This window comes from Schistocerca gregaria, chromosome 6, assembly GCF_023897955.1.
Source record: "Schistocerca gregaria isolate iqSchGreg1 chromosome 6, iqSchGreg1.2, whole genome shotgun sequence".
Taxonomy (NCBI): domain Eukaryota; kingdom Metazoa; phylum Arthropoda; class Insecta; order Orthoptera; family Acrididae; genus Schistocerca; species Schistocerca gregaria.
In genome coordinates, this window is record NC_064925.1 from 343363513 (window position 1) to 343382932 (window position 19420).

A 19420-nucleotide genomic window follows, 5' to 3' on the forward strand; every position below is an offset into this window, starting at 1 on the left:
CTCCACAGAAAGTAGTGTGGCTCTCCGCAGCAGACCAACCCTACGTGTTCGCATGTTGTCCCTCCGATATCGCCAGTGCCGATTCCAGTGGGCACGGAAGCATCGGGTTTCAACCGTCGATCATTGTAAGCGTTTGAGCTCTTCGGATGAATCAAATTTTTGCTACACAAGGTCGACGGTCGCCTCCAGAAACGGCGTCGTCGAGGTGAACGGCGGCTGGAAACGTGCAGCGCGCCACGGATGCACGCTGGTGGGAACAGTATTATGCTATGGCAGATATTCTTCTGCGCTTGCATGCAACTTGTGGAAGTTATCGAAGATACACTGACAGCTGCGAACCATGTGCTCCCTTCATACTTGATGTCTTCCGCAACGGCGATGTCATCTTTCAACAGGTTAATTGTACATGTCTGTGAGCCAGAACCGTGCGATAGTAGTTTGAGGAGCATTATAGTGAACTCACGTTGACACTCAGCGACCAAATTAGCCTGATGTAAATCCTATAGAACCCATCTGGATCGCTGTCTGGTGGCATAACCGTGTACGAAAATCAGGGGCCCGTTATTTACGCGAATTACAAGACCTGCGCGTAGACATCTAATGCCACATACCTCTACAAACCTACTAAACATCTGTCCCCTGAAACGCTGAATTAGTGATGTATTTCGTTCCAAAGACGAGCAAGCAGGCTATCGAGCACGTGGTCATAATCTTTTGGTTCATCAGTGTTTAACAACAGATTCAGACGATAATAAAAATACACGCAAATAATTACATCAATACGCAGTAAATGCCCCATCCCTCTGACAGCAGCGTAGTTCCCGACTCTCACATTTAAACGTTGATAAAGAAACCGAATGACATTCTGCAATACCTTACCCCTAGCATCGTGCACCTTTTGCTGCAATTCGGCGATGGTTCTTGCAAGCTCTAGAGTACGAGTATGATACCACTTTACCTTGCCCCAACCGTGTTCGATTGCAGAGATATCTGGATGTCTCGCTGGCCGGAGCAGTTGTACACCACGAAGAGCACGTTGCGTTGCAGCAGACGTATGTGGACGTGCACTGTCCGGCTGAAAAAGCGTATTACCTTCCTGTCGAAAATATTTACGGTGTCTGGGATAACAGCCTGTGCAATGTTGCTGGCACTGGTTACTTTACTCTGTAGAAGCACCAAACGTGACCGTAAGTTGTTACTGTTGCCCTCCCCCCTCGCACCATGAAACCTGGGGTGGGACTTGTTTGTCGTGGGTGAATGCACACCAGAATACACTATACACATGTATGTCTCATCACTGAAGACAACAGAGAACTATTGTACCCTTCAGTCGATTCTTCCGCGAGACGAGAGTAGCCACGATTGGCAGTGTCGTGGTGTGACTGATACCCAGGACAGAGGCACACGTGAAAGCTGACAGTTGCCAACTGTCCGCGGTAACACAACAGGGGCAGCATATGCCCAGATTTCTTCCCTGGGTGGTGTTTCTTCGGCCACCGTTGGTCGTACATCTCGTCGACCTTAAGCTCCAGTTTTACTACACAGACCTCTGGAATTCGGACCGGGTGTGGGAGCGTTCGACCGATAACTGCTGAAAGCAGTGACACTCTACCGATACACTGTGCCCAACATGTGCAGCAATCAGCCGAAAAGTTTACCCAGCTCCCGACAATGTGACCCCGATGGCTGAGGTTTTTCAACAGCAGTACGTAGCGGGCGCCGTTGTACCTTAGAATGAATATTACACACACACATCACCACTTAACGCAGTTACCGCCTGCAGGGTGCTGATCCACGCCTCCTGAGCGACACCTGAGCGCCAATGGCCGTGACAAATGATTCACTATACTACAACCTCTCGTGATGCACATGTCCTGATATCACGGAACACAGTCCTTGAGGGCGCGGCATTGTAGCAATATATTACATGTGTGAACCGTGATTTATTTTCGAAGAATATTCTTAAGAATTTATTTTATTTACTAGCGATCCATCAAGAACATTAACACATTTAATCACACTAAGTAAGCATGGAAGCAGTTGCCAGGGAGTAACTGATGAAATCATAACCAAATTCCTTTTAACAAATGGGAATTTTACTCACTTTAATATTGCCTAAAAGCATTTTTTAAAGAAACAGATTTAAAATTATAATCAGAAAGCACCCTCCAAATATCAAAGTTACAATTTATTCAGAGGCAGAAAGAAACAAGTTTTGACTGTATGAGCTTTCGGGCAGAGAGCCTTCCCGCTCCCTTTTGTCACGGCCGTATTTAGGACCCTTCACAACAGCCTCTGAAAGACTACACTGGTACAAAATTGCAACACACCTGATAACTTTAAACTAAGAGTTTCAACAATTTACACAAGCACACAAACTATGCACCCCCGTAGGAGGTATGGAAATGGTACAAAACACTAACAATTAAAATATTAACCTTGCCACCAAAGGTGCAACTTGATTTTAACTTCTAAGAAAAGTCTTATGGTGAACAGGTGGCAACTTTATAAACTAAAATGATCATTTAAATAAACGCCCATGAAATGCAATCTTATATAAAATTCTACAAGGTTGGCCAAACAATAGTTAAGATGCTCTACAGTACACAAATACTACCTCTCAAGATCAAAGAGAATAATATCATAGTTTCCAAAGATCAAAACTTATTTCAGGTATTATGCCGATACTCTCCAAGCAATAAATTCGTTAACATACCAAACCCGACAAACATGACAGAGGCAGCTACTAACGTACGGTAGATTGATAGAGAGATTACCGAACAACCCGAACCGCAGGTTGCTCTAACACGCCCCTACTCCACAAGGGAAAAACGGACCACCCAGTTCATAAACAACCACCTCCCCGTGGTTGGGCAAACGAAGAAGAATGGTGGGACGACCCCAAAGAAAAACTGCTGGTGACCTCACCAAGAAAACAAGCAGAATTTAACAAGAGTATATCAAACAACATATCACCAATCACGTCTAATAAACAGCGATTTCTCGAGATGAGCTAGCGCAGCACCCCCCCCCCCCCCCCCCCCGCCCCCCCCCCCCCCCCCCGGCCCACTAATCGCTGTCCCGAATCGTCCGCTGCCAGCCACTTCAACGAACGCAGGAAGGGGCGCTGTGGGTTGACTCCTGTTGCTGTCGTGTCGGCCGCGAAGTCACTACTCCTCGCTATACGCCGCGGCCCACTGGACTCACGTGGCGACCTCACATGCACCGACGTTCAAGACGGACAAGTCATCTTGTGTCTCAGTGTGCGACCGAGCAACGAACGATCCAACCACCAAAGACAATTGCCTGATCAAACTCGAGCAGACTGGTGGCCTAACGCACAGACTCAGATGCAGGAACTAAGCCCCGACCAAGCAACCACTCGCTGAGTTCTATTACTGGCGGAATGGAAAGACTCTCACTTTGCCGGCTTTAAAGGTTGATACGAACGAAACACATACTATCACTCCGAACGACAGACAGACGCTAACTGCCTAACAAATGCGGAAGAGAGACAGACTAGCGAGGTGGGGACGAGAGACTGACCAAGACTGACCGACTGGCGCCCCTTAAATGCATGTGAACACGCAACCAAAGCAATTTTTACCATGGCTCAATGTGATTTTCAGACAACATAATGAAGCCTTGAAGGAAGTATTTATGTCGTATTTCTGAGCATCTGAAATTCTGCAGCGTAATTTTGTTTTGGACAGGGACAGAGGCAGACTTTTTGAAAAGACAAATAAAAATATAAGTTACAGTGTTGACCATTTGTACTGATACACGGGGTAGGACAGCAAATAAATAAACGTATTATTGTGTGTAGACGGTGTGGCAAGAAAAATACATGAACAAATCTGTAGGTGATTTTGGTCATACAGCGTGAGAAATGTAGTACACAGAGATGACATTTGATAGCAACAGCTGAACGTCGAGTCGCACTTAGTTTTGATCACAGATACGTGTGCGTAATTCTACGCTGCTTCGACTTCATAGCCACGTTAATAATACATTCTCATAGGGATTTGTATTTCAAAAAGTGCGACCTTTACAGTGTCTGAAGCCAGCGAGCTAAGCTACCTCGAGCAGCCTCTTCCAACTTCGAACCAACTCGCTGATAATATCCACCAACCTCTGCAATGATTTCTAATGAGAAACATTATTCTAACATTGCCTCTAGCAAGGCATAGTCTCAAACGTGCGTCAGCGATACACAACAGCCTAGTTACCTGTATTAGGAAGACTACTAACACACGGAACTCGAGCTTTGCCGTAAACGTAACAGCTGGATGGAAACCTGACAATATGGGGCTCCTTGTAAGCATGGAATCGATACCTTCAGTTTCCGGCCACATTAACTCTACTACTTCAAGTACGTACAGAAGGCTAGAAGCGCCCTGGAACCGTTAACGAAGTCTAACCTATAGGTATTCTGCACAAATCTGATTGGAGAAATCCAGTCGAAGCGAAGTGGCCCTCCTTGAAGTGGATCCTCTGGATAAATGTCCACAGTCCAGATGTACTGTCATCCGTAAGATGTCAGCCCTTCTTCATAGCAAATGACAAACGCCCGACAAACGAGAAACAGAAAATTCGTCTGCATTCCACATCAGCGTACGAGATTTGAAGGTAGTTGGATATCTTCATTCACAGGTTTGCGCACGGAAACATAGCCACGTTAGCGCATATCTGCATCAGGAACTGGTAATTAGAGACCAAAAAATCCAGATTATATCGACATGAAGGTTATCTGTCGTTAGAAGCTCCGATATCCACCAAACAAAAACATTGTCGCAGCTTGACGTATTGGATACACGCTGGTGGAACCCATGTACCAACTTCGACGATTATTACTCCTACGTTGAATACTAGGACAGAGGAAAAATATTAAAAGACCTACGGTAAAAATAGGAACAATCGCATAGCGCCATTCAGATTGTGGCCGACCCGCTCCTCAAACATTGGATGGTAATGGTCTCATCGTCTCCAATCACCCGAGATACTACCAACTGAACATGCGATGAATTCAAATGCCTATATCATACATTTTTGATTAAATGAATCCAGAAACTTCACCATTCAGTGGAGCGTAATGCAGAACCAAGTGTTGCTAAGCATGTGAACTCATATTTTAACGAAAAATTCTCATTTACTACTGTAAATTAAATCATATCTCATTTGTATTACGTGTAATTTCTGTAACGAAAGTTGGTTTCCTACGGGGAAAGAAAAGGAGTTTATGAATTCTAGAACTGTAGTGGCTGGCAAATGATGGCGTGTCAGTCTGTCTGCAACCCGTGAGCAGATGGTTTCAGTAGGTTACAGGTCTGGAGAACGTGCTGATTACGTCAACAACCGAACGCCATCTATATTCAGTTAATCCACGCCTGAACGGGCAGCATATCGCTTTACATTATCTGGAAAGATGTCATGGAGACTTCGCCGATAGCACTCAGTCACCGGCTTTAACACGTAACGAAATGTAACGGTTGTTGTCCATATTACTGGCTGCAAATAAACAAAGGAAAGGTGAAATCTGAAATTGATATCAGTGAGACTTTTGGGAAACATTAAGAGTATATCTAACTGATAGGCAAATGGGGAATGGAAGTGGTATACTTGTTGTAGTGAACAAGAAACTCAAATCCGCGGAGATGGAATTTACACTGCATGTTAGATTGTTTGGGCTAGACTCAGTCTGAAGGGTTGACATAAAATGACAATTGGATCCTTCTATTGCCTACCAGACTCATCTCCTGATGTAACCGAATACTACAGAGAAAACTTGTATGTATCTTTTCCAATCAGTCTGTAATCATCAGGGGATACTTTAATCATCCAACAATCCACTGGGATAATTACTGTTTTGTTAGTTGTGGGCTTGATAAGACATCGTGTGAAACTTTACTAAATGCCTTATCCGAACTGCCTAGAAGAGATACGGAAATACATTGAATATAATGGCAATATATAGACCTTAGCCCTTTGAGGATGGCCACATCGAAACCAGTATCAGTGACCATGACGCGGTTGTGGCAATAATGGTTATCCTAGCCGTGCGGTCCAAGGCGTCTAGTCACGGTTCGCGCGGCTATCCCCGTCGGAGGTTCGAGTCCTCCCTCGGGCATGCGTATGTGTGTGTTGTCCTTAGGGTAATTTAGTTTAAGGTAGATTAAGTAGTGTGTAAGCCTAGGGAACGGTAACCTCAGCAGTTTGGTCCCATAGGAACTTACCACAAATTTCCAAATTTTCCAAATGGTTATCCAAGTGCAAAGGACAACTAAAACAATCAAAAGATATATGTGTTCAGTAAACTAGATAAAAGATCAGTAGTGTTATATCTCAGTGACGAACTTAAAACTTTTAGCACAGGTAAGGGGCATGTAGTGGAGTTAATTGTACTGGATAGATATGTACCCAATAGAACAGTTGATAATCGGAGTGACCCTCCGTGGTAAACAGTCACTGTAAAGAAACTTCTCAAGAAACAGAGATTACTGCATAAGACCTGGAAAACGATGCATAGGTTTATAGAGACAGATATGCTGAAAGAATCGCATTTGGCTGTCAAGAGAGCAATGCGTGAAGCCATCAATGACTACCGTAGCAGAATACTGCCAAATGATCTTTCACGAAACCCAAAGAAATTCTGGATGTATGTAAAGGCTATTAGTGACACAAAAGTTACTGTCCAGTCCATAGCGAATACGAAAGGAACAAATTGAGGGTAACTCCGTTTCCATTTGTTCCTTTACAAAGAAAACCGTAGAGAATTGCTCGAATTTAATCTTGGCATCACTGAAAAGATGAGCGAAATAAGCATTAGTGCTAGTGGGGTTGATGAACTGCTGAAATCATTAAAATTGAACAAAGTTCCAGCGCAGTATGGGCACTATACTAAATTTGCGGCTGAGTTAGCCTCTCTTCTAACCATAATCAATCGTAGATCGTTCAAACAAAAAATTGTGCCCAATTCTTGAAAAAGAAAAACCGCAGATCACACCCATCTACAGAAAGGGAAGTAGAAGTGATCCACAAAACTGTCGTCCAATATCCTTGACATCGATTTGTTGTCGAATCTTGGAACATATTCTAATTCTGAGCTCACTCGTAATGAGGTATCTCGAATAGAATGAACTCCTCCATGCCAACCAGCATGAATTTCGAAAACATCGATCACGTAGAACTCAACTCTCACTTTTCTCATGCGACATACTGAAAGCTTTGGATCAAGGCAGACAGGTAGATGCAGTATTTCTCGATTTCCAAAAAGCATTTGACTCAGTAGCACACGTACGATTGTTGTCAAAAGTTCCATCATATGGTGTATAGACTTAAATTTGTGACTGGACATTTTGGTAGGGAGGACGCTGCGTGGAGAATCATCATCAGATGTAGAAGTAACTTCGAGTGTGACCCAGGGACCTGTATATCAAGAACCTTGCAGACATTTTTGATAGTAACATCAGACTTTTTTGCAGATGATGCAGTTATCTGTTATGAAGTACTGTCTGAAACAAAATGCATAATATTCAGTCAGATACTAATAACATTTCAAAGTGGTGCAGATTGGCAAACAGCATTATGTGTTCAAAAATGTAAAATTATGTACTTCACAAAATGAAAAACTCACTATCCTGTAACTAATATGAATGAGTCGCTGTTGGAATCGGCCAACTCATACACACATCTGAGTGTAACACGTTGTACTAATCTGAAATGGAATAATCACATACACTCAGTCGTGGGTAAAGCAGGTGATAGACTTTGGTTTAGTGGTAGAATTCTGGGGAAATCCAATTAATCTATAAGGGACATTGCGTACAAACCATTATTACGACTCGTTCTAGAATATTACTCAAGTGCATGAGACCCATACCAAACAGGACTAACACGGGACACACAGAGGCATTCAAACAATCATTTTTCCTGGGCTCCATATATGAATACATGAATGGAATAGGAAGAAACCCTAATAACTGGTACAATGGGACGTATCCTGAGTCATGCACTCCACGGTGGTTTGAAGAGTATAGATGCAGATGTAGAACCCATTGGCACTCCGTATCGTCACGCCAGATGCCGGAAGTAGTGGAGCAAAGACTGTACGATGACACTTTTGATATCAAATTGATATGCTGATTAATTAAATTGTGATAGCTGATTGAATTACGGCCTCCACCTATTGTTCTGTAAAGTGGTTTACGATTCCTGACGGTTGATTTACGACCCCCCTATGAATACTGCATCCTTCTGAGAAACCTTCCATCCCTCCTCTTCCCCCTTGCCTGCCCCTCTGGAAAATTCGCACCCCCATCGCTCTCATCGATACTAATACACTTCTCATACCAAATTAATTAACTAATTTATTAAACTGTCCAATTAGTTAGTCCCCCTCTGGAAAATCCCCATCCCATCAAAGGGTCCACGATGACCGACCCAGAATAGTACCACAGTCTTATTCCCATTCTCCTATTTGCGGAAAATTCAAACATTGGTGGAAGAACTCGAGTTTTCCTTTGGCTCTGAAGCCTAGGATTTGGGGAGGGGTAGTTGCCTTTGACTGAGTACTAGAGAGTAACTCTATCCAGTCTCTTTAGTAATTGCTTGATGTAGAAAGGATGTTTTGCTATTAGTTTAGCGTTAGAGAATTGCTCCTGCCAGTCTAGCCAGTAGCCCTACGTGGGAAGGATGGGTAACAACAATCACCAAGGTGCAGGGGAGTAGCCTCCTGCAGACCTACAAGTGAATTGCTTCTTGGAGGGACATAAGGATTTTTATTATTATTTCATCGCCCACAATCCATATAGTAGGGGGTGGGGTGTCAGCAGTACAATACTCCACTCTTCAGCCAAGAGCATTCATAAAGAGATAATAAAGATTATGGCAAAATAAAAACATGAGGACTGTTTAAAAATGGCTCTGAGCACTATGGGACTTAACATCTGAGGTCATCATCCCCTAAAACTTAGAACTACATAAACCTAACTGACCTAAGGACATCACGTACATCCATGCCCGAGGCAGGATTCGAACCTGCGACCGTAGCGGTCGCGCGGTTCCAGACTGAAGCGCCTAGAACCGCTCGGCCAATGAGGACTGTTTACATTTAAAATTAAAACAGTTAATGACTCAGTGCTAAAAGAATTAAAACTATGTACAATTAAAATAAGAACTGCAATGAGGTGATATTGTATGAAACAAGCACTGGAGCACTGCACTTTCTCTTAACATCAGAAGGACCTGCACTGTGTGAAAAGTATTGTGGGAGGAGAGAATAAGTTCCTTAGAGGCGTGGATAAATAGTTTGCGGCTTGTCAGGTGGTGAAACTATGAACATGATACATAAGAGGTAAAGCAGATAGTGGGAATACAGACAGTGTATAGGACAAAGGGTGAGGAGGAGAAATGGTGTGTGGAGCTCTGATGTGGAGTGGCGTAGGTGGGGAAGGGTTAAAGCTGGTAGGAGGGATAAATATTTTCTTGGATCTCATTGTCTGGAGAGGAAGTTGGTGGAAGTTGCTTTGGGATATGATATGGAGTGTGTTGGTTTAAGGATGAAGGGATGTATTTGTGAAGAGACAGCAGCGTACAAGAGTTGGTGGTCAGAGGTGAGACAATGGGGTTATCAGAACCTAGTTTATTTATAGTATAGGAGATGTGGAGTGAGGAGGGGTGGTAATTTGATAAGATGGTAGAGGATCCATGTGGGAGAAAGTAAACGAATGCAGAAGCGAGATGGAGTGCATGGTGTTTGACGATCTGGAGGGACTTTCAGGACTTTAATGGAGCAAATACCCATGCAACATTGGCATATTAGAAGATGGCTGAGATCTAGATTTTGTAGGTGTGGAGAATATTGGAGGAATGTAATCTCCAGACTCGGCCTGTTAGTAGTTTTAGTCTACTGTGAGATTCTATTGGATGGTTAGTAGGTGAGGTCACCACATTAGTTGTCAGTCAAGGGTTAGTCCAATATACTTTAGTGTGTTAGTTACCTGGAGAGAATGGTCGTAAATGGTAAGGTAGAAGTCATGCAGGCAGAAGGCACAGATGCTTCATCCTATAATTATTGCTTGGGTTTTGGAGGTGTTGATCCTGAGGTACCATTACTTATGCTTAGAAGTAAACTGATTGAGGCAGATTTGGAAGGATCGTTGGATTTTCTGAAGTGTAGAGCAGAGAGCGAGGAAAGTGATGTCATCACCATACTACAGGAGGTGGACTGGTGAGGTTAGTGTGGGCATGTCAGCAGTGTAGAGGAGATAAAGGCGAGAAGACAGGGTGCAGCCATGTAATGGTACAGGGATTTGTATAGTCAATAGTAACAAAGGACAGACAATTGGACAGGAAAGATGCAATAAGGCGGACATAGTTAACTGGAAGTGCATATGTTTGGAGTTTAAAAAGGAGACTGGAACGCCATACAGATTTATAGGCTTCATCTATGCCGAGGGACACAAAAGTATCAGCTTTATGGGAGTTGAGTTGCAGGGATTGAAGAAGGGTGAGGTGCAGGACATCAGAGGAGAAACTGGAACAGAAACCACACTGATAAATTCGAAGAAGGAGGTGGTGGGTCAAGTGTTGTTGGATGCATTGGAATAGGATGGATTCGAAGGTCTGGCTGACCAGCACGACTATAAATCCCTGCCCCTACACATGGGAGTCCTGCAGAAACGACATTGTGGAATGAAATACACTAACCAACAGAAACATGGAAAATACATCGTATGATATTTTTTACTTGTGTAGTGTTCATTATCTTACTTCAACATGACATCTCAAGAGGAGTAAACTGAACGGTTACCTCCAGTGTAATCCAGCGCCATCTATCGTGTGTATAGTAAACCTGAAAATTAGACTAGCTGGACCCTTCCTTTGTACCTGACCGCTCAGCAGAGACTAAGCTGCAACTTCTGGTCGCCGCCGCTCTTGACCATTACTACACTGCCTGTGGCACACTGCAAGACAAGCTGGTGCGGCTTGAGTGCGGCTTCGGCATATATTTCCAACTGCAGTTTCAGCCCCCCTATTTAGACTCTTCCCAGTTTAAAAAATCTATTTTACCCAATCCGAAATCGGAATGTTGTTGTACATACACACCTCAAATTTCTCATACGAATTGTGGATTCCTTCCTTTTATACAAATTGTTTTCGAAGACAGGACAAATAAACGTATACATTGCTAAAGTATATACTTTAGCATACATTGCTGAGGTATAGTTACTTGTTGTGAAAATGCTGTACAACAGTATGGCGTAAGGTATATTTCTCCTCAGTATTCCTCATCAGGTAAGTAAATCTATTCTTAACAGCGTAATATCTGCTATGTCCTGCATCACAGGACTAGAATATTAAACTTTTTCTTGGCTCATGATGGAGTGCTAAGAACATGCACTACCTCCGTCATAGGATGCCTCCCTGCTTTCAAATTCCCTTAAGATAGCTAAATGCCTCGTCACTTACAAAGAATCTTAGAGCAACCAAACAGCAGGAAAGAATAGTCGTAAATACCGGGTTAATACTGCATATCACTTTATAAATTCGGCTATGTAGCTGATTTTATTAAGATGGCCATCTCTTCCTGTCTAGGTGAGATATTGAAATTTCGTTAAAAGATCTCACCGCAAGGAAAGAAGCCCTTATTAACACTTCAACTTGCGAATCATATCCATGGCACTATCAGCATCGCTTCCAACTACCCGGCGGCACGTCATTAATATCAAATTGTTGAATAAATAATTGAACTGATCGTGAGAGTCCCTTTACAGAGTGAGCGTTTTTTTTTCCTACAGTCGGATTACACTCGTCAGGTAAGCGTTAGAGACAGTTCTGTTACCTCTCTAGGGCCCTCTCAAAAGCTACGTAGTCACTTCCTCCGACACCAAAATGGGTGGTAACAATTGTCAAACAGCTGAAGATATCCAACGCTAATTACGTTTAACGTTGGTTGCCTTGTCGTGCTTGTGGACGTTAATCACTTAGAATCTTGGATACTGCTCCTGCTGAGACCTGTCAGTCTCTGGTGGCAGTAGAATGTTTCATTCTCTCCTCCATCCCCGCTTGCCTCTGCCACCATTCCTGACGCCGCCACGGAGTCGCCCGCGAACAGCTGCCACCGCCACCACCCGCACATCGGGCCCGTACCACTCCTAGCTGACACTCCTCTGCTCGCCATGCCGCACAGCTGTTAATGATTGCAGACTCGCAGAAACTGTCCTATCCTTCTCGGGAGAACTGGACGCTTAAATGTCACTGGCGTGAAAGCCAAGATGTTGAACAATATGCTTCCCCTCCTCCAACCTGCAAACCGAAACGTTCTGAGATGTGTTTCCGAAATGCGCCGGAAAGGCTGACTCAGTGAGCAATAGCAAAACACCTGTATGCTGACTACCCCATCACAAACCTGTATGAGCCTATGGACCTGGATTTCCCTCAGAATACAGCCCTATACAAGAATTCCAATTGGCAGCCGCCAAATTAGTGCGTGGATGCATCGAGAACTCAAATAGGAATCTCTGGAGGGAAGGCGATGTTCTTTTCGAAAAACGCTATTGAGGAACGACACTTGAAACCGACTGCAGCAGGCTTCTACTACCGCCAAATTACATTTCGCGTAAGGATCACGGAATGAGAAGTACGAAGGCACACAGACAGTCTTATTCATCCTCGGAATGGGAAAGAAAATGACTAATAGTGGTACACAGTACCCTCCACCACACACCGTACGACGGTCTACGAAGTATCCATATAGATGTAGTTGTAAATTTAGCGTATCTACGTGGATGTCAGTCCATCCAATTATAGGCACACAGCTTTCACGGAAGGATGTTGTCTATTATTTATCGAGAAAACAAAAGACGAAACTTCTGCTTCTGATTGTTTATCGCTAAAAATCTTCGTATTAACCCCTAATTTTCTCACTGCAGTCACTTCGCAAGACATATGTGAAAGGTTGTAACATTTTTGTCCATAACAGTTAGAAAAAACCGTATAGAGCCGTTCTCTCAGTTTCCCTTGAGTCATACTATTGCTTACCTGCCATAGTCTCACGAATCTTCCATCGATACGTAGCACTGAATTCACCGCTCTCTGCCATAGACACTAGGTGTGTGCATGATTCACTTGTTCAGTACATACACATGTCTGTGAATCGTCATGTCTGCTCGTTCTATTCTAAAATGTATGGCAGCTTCTAACTTCTTAAAGTTTCCAACTGGATGGACGTGCACGGGTAGGGAGACAACCTCACGGATCAATGCACCCTGCATGTCAGCAGGGGACTGTTCAAGCTGGTGAAGGCTCTGTAATGGTGTGGAGCATGTGCAGTTCGGGTGATATGGCACCCCCTATACGTTTAGATACGACCCTGGCAGATGACAAATACTTAAGCATCCTATCTGATTACCTGCTTCCACCTATGTCCATTGTGCATTCCGAAGTACTTGGGCAATTCCAGCTGGACAATACGACACCCCACATGTCCATAATTGCTACAGAATGGCTCCACGAACATTCTTCCGCTGGTCAGCAAACTGCACAGACATGAAAACTGTTGAGCATATCTGGGATGCTTTGCAACGTGCTGTTCAGAAGAGATCTCCACCTCATCGTACTTTTACGGATTTATGAACAGCCCTACAGGATTCATGGTTTCAATTCCCTCCAGCACTACTTCAGACATTAGTCGACTCCATTCCACGTAGTGTTGCCACCCTTCTGCCTATTCGCGGGGGCCCTAGACAATGTTAGGCTTGTGTACAAGTTTCTTTGGCTCTTCTATGTATCGTTTGTATGTTGCACATCTCCTCTAAAAACACTATACCGATTTCAACCAAATTTGCCACGTATATCACTTACCGCCTGGAGATCATCACTGTGGGGGTAAGAACCACCTTCGTATCAAAGAGGTGAGGGTAGTCGCGTAAAAACAGTGTAGTCCATGTCACACAAATACTCATGCTTTAGTCATTCTGTATTTGTGAATGAGAGCGCATAGAGACCTGCAACATACATTATTATTATTATATCAAATCTTTACGAAACTATTTCGCAATGGCGACCCCCTCAAAATGATGAAAGAAAAAAAAAACTGCCACATGAAGCATGACGTTTTAGTTTATTATTTTTTACCACGAACTATATTCGCCACACATTTCCCAAGTACTGTTCACATATACCACTGCATGTGCCGGAGTATGCACCATTCATCAGACCTCTTTAGGTCATTCTGCAAATGGAGAATCTTCTGGTTCTAAACCAGATGCTACTCAGATACGGAAGATGACTGCAGTAGTGACCGAGAATTCTAAGTTCAGTACTACTTAGGTACGCAGTCACTGACGTTAGGCTTAACTGCGTGTATACCGTGAGGTATCTGTTCAGCAATTACCCCTGAGATGCTGCGAACCTGGTGGCCTACACAGTGAACAGATTGCTCCGAGAAAGCAAAGTCGCGCAATGAATAACTAATTAAATCTCTGAATTACACTGGGTGTCAAAATCAGGTATGAAATGTGGGTACCACAACCCAAATAGATATACTTTTAAAGATTGCCATCAAGTTGCTGAATGAAACTGGCCACTATAACAATTTGGTTTGTTGGTAGATGCATTGACATGCTTTTAGTCACTGAATAGACAATGCAGATAATTACGAAAGGGTACAAAACATGTACCTAAGACAATGGAACACATTGATGGATTTTAGATAGAAATGATGTAAAAGCTGTGCCCTTGAAAATCTCCAGTGCTTACTGAATAAGTTGATAACCTAAAGAGAAGACCCAGAAATGTATTAAAAGCACCAGTTCTCTTGCCTAAGAGCAAAATGAGAGCAGCTAGATAGCCCCCTTGTTGCGAGATATATAAACGCGTCCCATGCTTACTACTCTGCTCATACTCAGGCACAAGGGATGACTGCAGTTCTAAGTTCAGTCCTTTACTTCTGATCACCTCTAAAGTGAAGGTATCTCCATCTGCAGTACTAAAGTGAAGTCATCACCCCCAGAAGATCCACGCCGAAGAGCTGTACTATATCCTCCACAAAATCTAGCTGCTTCTGCCAACACTCGAATATCGGTAGTCAATAGCAGTATACCTTCCGAGTTTATAAGAGTTGCAGCAGTTTCCCTCAAATTGCCACGGTTAAAGCCAATTCTGCTGAATTCTTTCTTAGAGTGAGGCAGTAGACTGAAATACTCTCCCATTATATGTGTGTTTTCGCTTTCGTCCAATAGAAACAGCTGCACGTCCGTACTGCCGAGTCTCTGATGCTAATACAAAATTAATCGTCATGTGCCAAGTATGGGGCTCCTTGCAAAATTTAAACATCTAAGCCAGCAGCTTCCTCTGGCTCCCACCTGCTTTGTCCCACGCTTTTCTCTTCCCTTCGCGGGTTTTATCTTCACTAAAAGATACTTTTTAAGCTGCTCGCATACCGTAAGTTCACAGAGCGCTGGTCACTCTTGGTCTGCCGCCTCCACAGCGACCGTCCGTGGTCCTCGCATCAATCGCTCGGTTTCCAGCATGTACTTGACTGAACCCTGACTTCCAGCAGAAAAGCTTTCGTTGTCTGCCCGCCGTGCCCTGCTGGTGTTCTTGTACATTCTCACATATGGCCATTCCAAGTTGCCGGAAGACACTACAGGGACGCACCACCACACAGAATTAAAGGAAACAATACTACTTAGATATGCAATCACTGGCGTTAGATTTAATTGTGTGCACACTTCATGCAGCGTTAACAGTTTAAATGGATTGGGTATCCTCATCTAAATACTGATTTATTAATAAGGCTACGAAGCAGTTTTGAAAAAAAAAAGATGACCCATAACAGATCCAACAGAATAATATATTCACGGAGGATGGTGAGTTACTTCACCAAAGAAACAGACGAACCCAAGTGATTAATTTGCGTAATCTCGTTATTTTGACTGGAGGTAAACTACGTGTTACAAAATGGACTCATCTAATCTACAAAGCAATAGAATCTTGTGCTATATTTCTGAAACTAATAAACATATACAATGAATTTGGTTTTTTAATGAACGGGAAAACCAAAAACATATATACCTTTTCATAGGTGTTCAACATGCCTCCTTGAGATACACAGCATGTGTCAGTGTGGTATTCAAATTGTTGCCACACTGCAGCGAGCATGCCATGAGTTACAGTTTCCACAGCTGCTGTAATGCGATGCCTCAGTTCATTCATTGTTGTTGGTAACGGAGGCACATAAACAGAGTTTTTTTATAAACCCCCACAATAACTAATCACATACAGTCAGGTCAGGTAACCCTGAAAGCCAGTAATGTAAGGCTGAATCATTCGGTCCAGTGCGACCGATTCGTCGTTCAGAAACACTTTGATTTAAAAATTTCCGCACTTCTAGACGTCAGTGTGGCGGTGCCCCATCCTGTTGGTAAATGAAGTCTTTCGAATCAGTCTCCAACTGCGGGAAAAGGAAGTTCTCAACCGTATTGAGATATGTGCTTCCTGTAACAGTGTACTCGGAAAAGAAAAATGGACCATACACCTTTCTCCCTTGAAACTGCACAAAACACGCGAAATTTTGGAGAGTCCCTCCCTTGTAGTACAATTTCTTGTGGTTGTTCCGTACACTATATTCTCACATTATGAGAACTCATCATTCCATTTAAGTTGAATTTTGCCTCGTCTCTAAACACTAAGCGTGGAAGGAAATTGTCATCCTCCATCTTGCCAAGAACGAAATTATAGAACTCCACGTCCGCAGCTCGTGGTTGTGCGGTAGCGTTCTCGCTTCCCACGCCCGGGTTCCCGGGTTCGATTCCCGGCGGGGTCAGGGATATTCTCTGCCTCGTGATGGCTGGGTGTTGCGTGAGGTCCTTAGGTTAGTTAGGTTTAAGTAGTTCTAAGTTCTAGGGGACTGATGACCATAGCTGTTAAGTCCCATAGTGCTCAGAGCCATTTGAACCATAGAACTCCACAAGTTTTTGTGTTTGTCACTTTCACGAAGAGCTTGCAATAGCTGAATTTTGTATGGTTTTATGTGTAAACGTCGGCTAACACACGCCAGATGGACATCGGGGGCATGTTGAGCGAATGGATTTCTGCGGACTCCTTGTGAAACTATGGCGGATGCGTTCGACGTCTGTGTCAGACACTCGGGGACGACCCGGCGATTTGCCTTCACACATGCAACCTATTTCTCGGAATTGTGCATGCCGCTGTCTAATGCTCTGTGCTGTAGGAGTATCCACACCATACCAAGCACGAAAGTCACTGAACTATTATTACTTACTCGCACTTCCCAAAACGTAGAACACAAAACGCTTTTTGTTGTCCCGACACCATTCTTATTACAACTGAAGTTGGCGCACACTGCTGCTACCTATCGGGAACCACGTAAAACTCGAGAGTTTACTCTTTCCAACACTACGTTGTTCACGCACATTTCTCGTATAACATAATAGTTATGGTTTTTTTTAAATCGGATTATTATTTTTGATATACCCTGTATAATAACGCAATGCATATTCCATTCATTTTTCATTGTCTTGACAGGAAGCAAGGGCCACATAATTTTTGACTCTCACCACGTGTCTGCTGCACAGTAGTGTTTAACAGCGTAGAGAACGTCGCAACCGGACGCAGGAATGTCAACGTGTTGTTTTCTCTGATGAGATAATGGTCTGACTGGCGTCTGAAGCTGCGTTGGTTAGCCGAGGGATCTGGCAGAGATAGACGGAAATTACTCAGCGGAGACTCACTATGGTTAGTTATGTGTGCCGTCAGGCAAGACTTCTCGTTTCTGGAGTTTTTTGAATGTGTTCGGAAAGTACAGGAACTTTTTGTCACGCTACATCCTCATTCGCTGAAAAGAATTATATCCTGGAGAAACTGATACCACACTTTTTATGCTCGATTACTTGATATTTACGTTTATCGCGTTCATTTTACACTCAATAGGGGCGCCTGGTTTTATTGTCAATAACATATTCAACAGCAATGCGTGAAGTCTTTGTAAACCGTATTCTGTACGTGTGTGCTGTTTAAACTTCCTGCATTCTCTCCTGTTCAATGGCTGAAGAAACCCTTTTTCCGTGGAAGCTACACAATTAACTTTATACCCGAAACTCATTTCTGTACGTGCTTTATGGGGTGATCGATCATCCTGTTGTGGTGGAATGATCTTACAGGGATCACAAGAAAGTGTAGAAACTTTTTTGATCAGTTGCTGAAATATTGCTTATTTTGAACATTAGAAGACTTGCTTGCTCAAACTGTGCTGTGTTCCGAAACGTTATATAGAGTACAAAAATCACATTACGGTATGTGTGGCGCAAATATCGAGGAAAAATGTTGCAGACCGAAACGAAATGGAACGAGCACAGAAGTTCAATTGAAGAGAAGGCGAATTAGTCGACACTGGAGTTCTAGGAAACTGTAGGTCTTCTATAAAGGAGATCGCGTATAGATACTTGTGCGACGTATTCTTTAGTGCAGCTCGAGTGTTTCAGATCCCCATCAGCATGAATTAAAGCAAGGCATTGCACCAAATCAGGGGTGTGCTGCTGTATTTGTCACCGGGAGGTTACATTAGCACGTGAGTACCATGGAAATGCTTCATGAGCTCAAATGGGAAACCTTAGAGGAAAAGTGGCCTTACTTTCGCGAAACCACTATTAAGGAACTTTAGGGAACCAACATTTGCGACTGCCTGCAGAGCGACTTTACGGCCGCCAACGATACATTCCACCATGCGCCGTACAGTAGCTTGCAGCTTATGTGTAGATGTAGATGTACACTGCCCTCAAAGAAGTGAAGCATTTCCAAGACATGGTCGGATGGGAACGTAGAATCGTACACGAACATTCCAACTGCAAGTGTTTACATGATTTAGAGTAGCAATTTTCTGTAATAGGTGGAACTGCCATCAGAGTGCATTATTGTTTTTTTGTATTTAGTGTTGTTTCTAGGGCTGGTAGTGTATATAGAGGGTGTGAACCGCGTCAAGATTGAGTGATCATTATGAAGGAGATACCGTGTGGTCATTAGTGTTATGAGCACCTGAAAGACTTTAAAAGCGGTCTCAGTGAGCGTCTCCATTTCGTCGGATTGTCGAATCGTGCAGTATCCAGATTATTCGACAATTAAGAAAATTGAGAATGTACTAAATGAGAATCAGGTTGGCTTTAGGAAAGGTAAAGGCGCCAGAGAAGCAATTCTGACGTTGCGGTTGATAATGGAAGCTAGAGAAATGGAAAATCAAGACACGTTCATAAGATCTGTCGACCTGAAACTTGCGTTCGACGATGTAAAATCGTGGAAGATGTTCGAAATTCTGAGAAAAATAGGGGTAAGCTGTAAGGAGCGACGGGTAATATACAATTTGTACAACAGCCAAAGAGTGGACGACCAAGAACGAAGTGTT

General features: G+C 43.4%; 1 pseudogene; it reads left to right on the top strand.

The window, feature by feature from the left end:
• Positions 1–11270: 11270 nt before the first annotated feature.
• On the top strand, positions 11271–11440 carry LOC126279312 (U2 spliceosomal RNA; annotated as a pseudogene).
• Positions 11441–19420: the final 7980 nt, after the last annotated feature.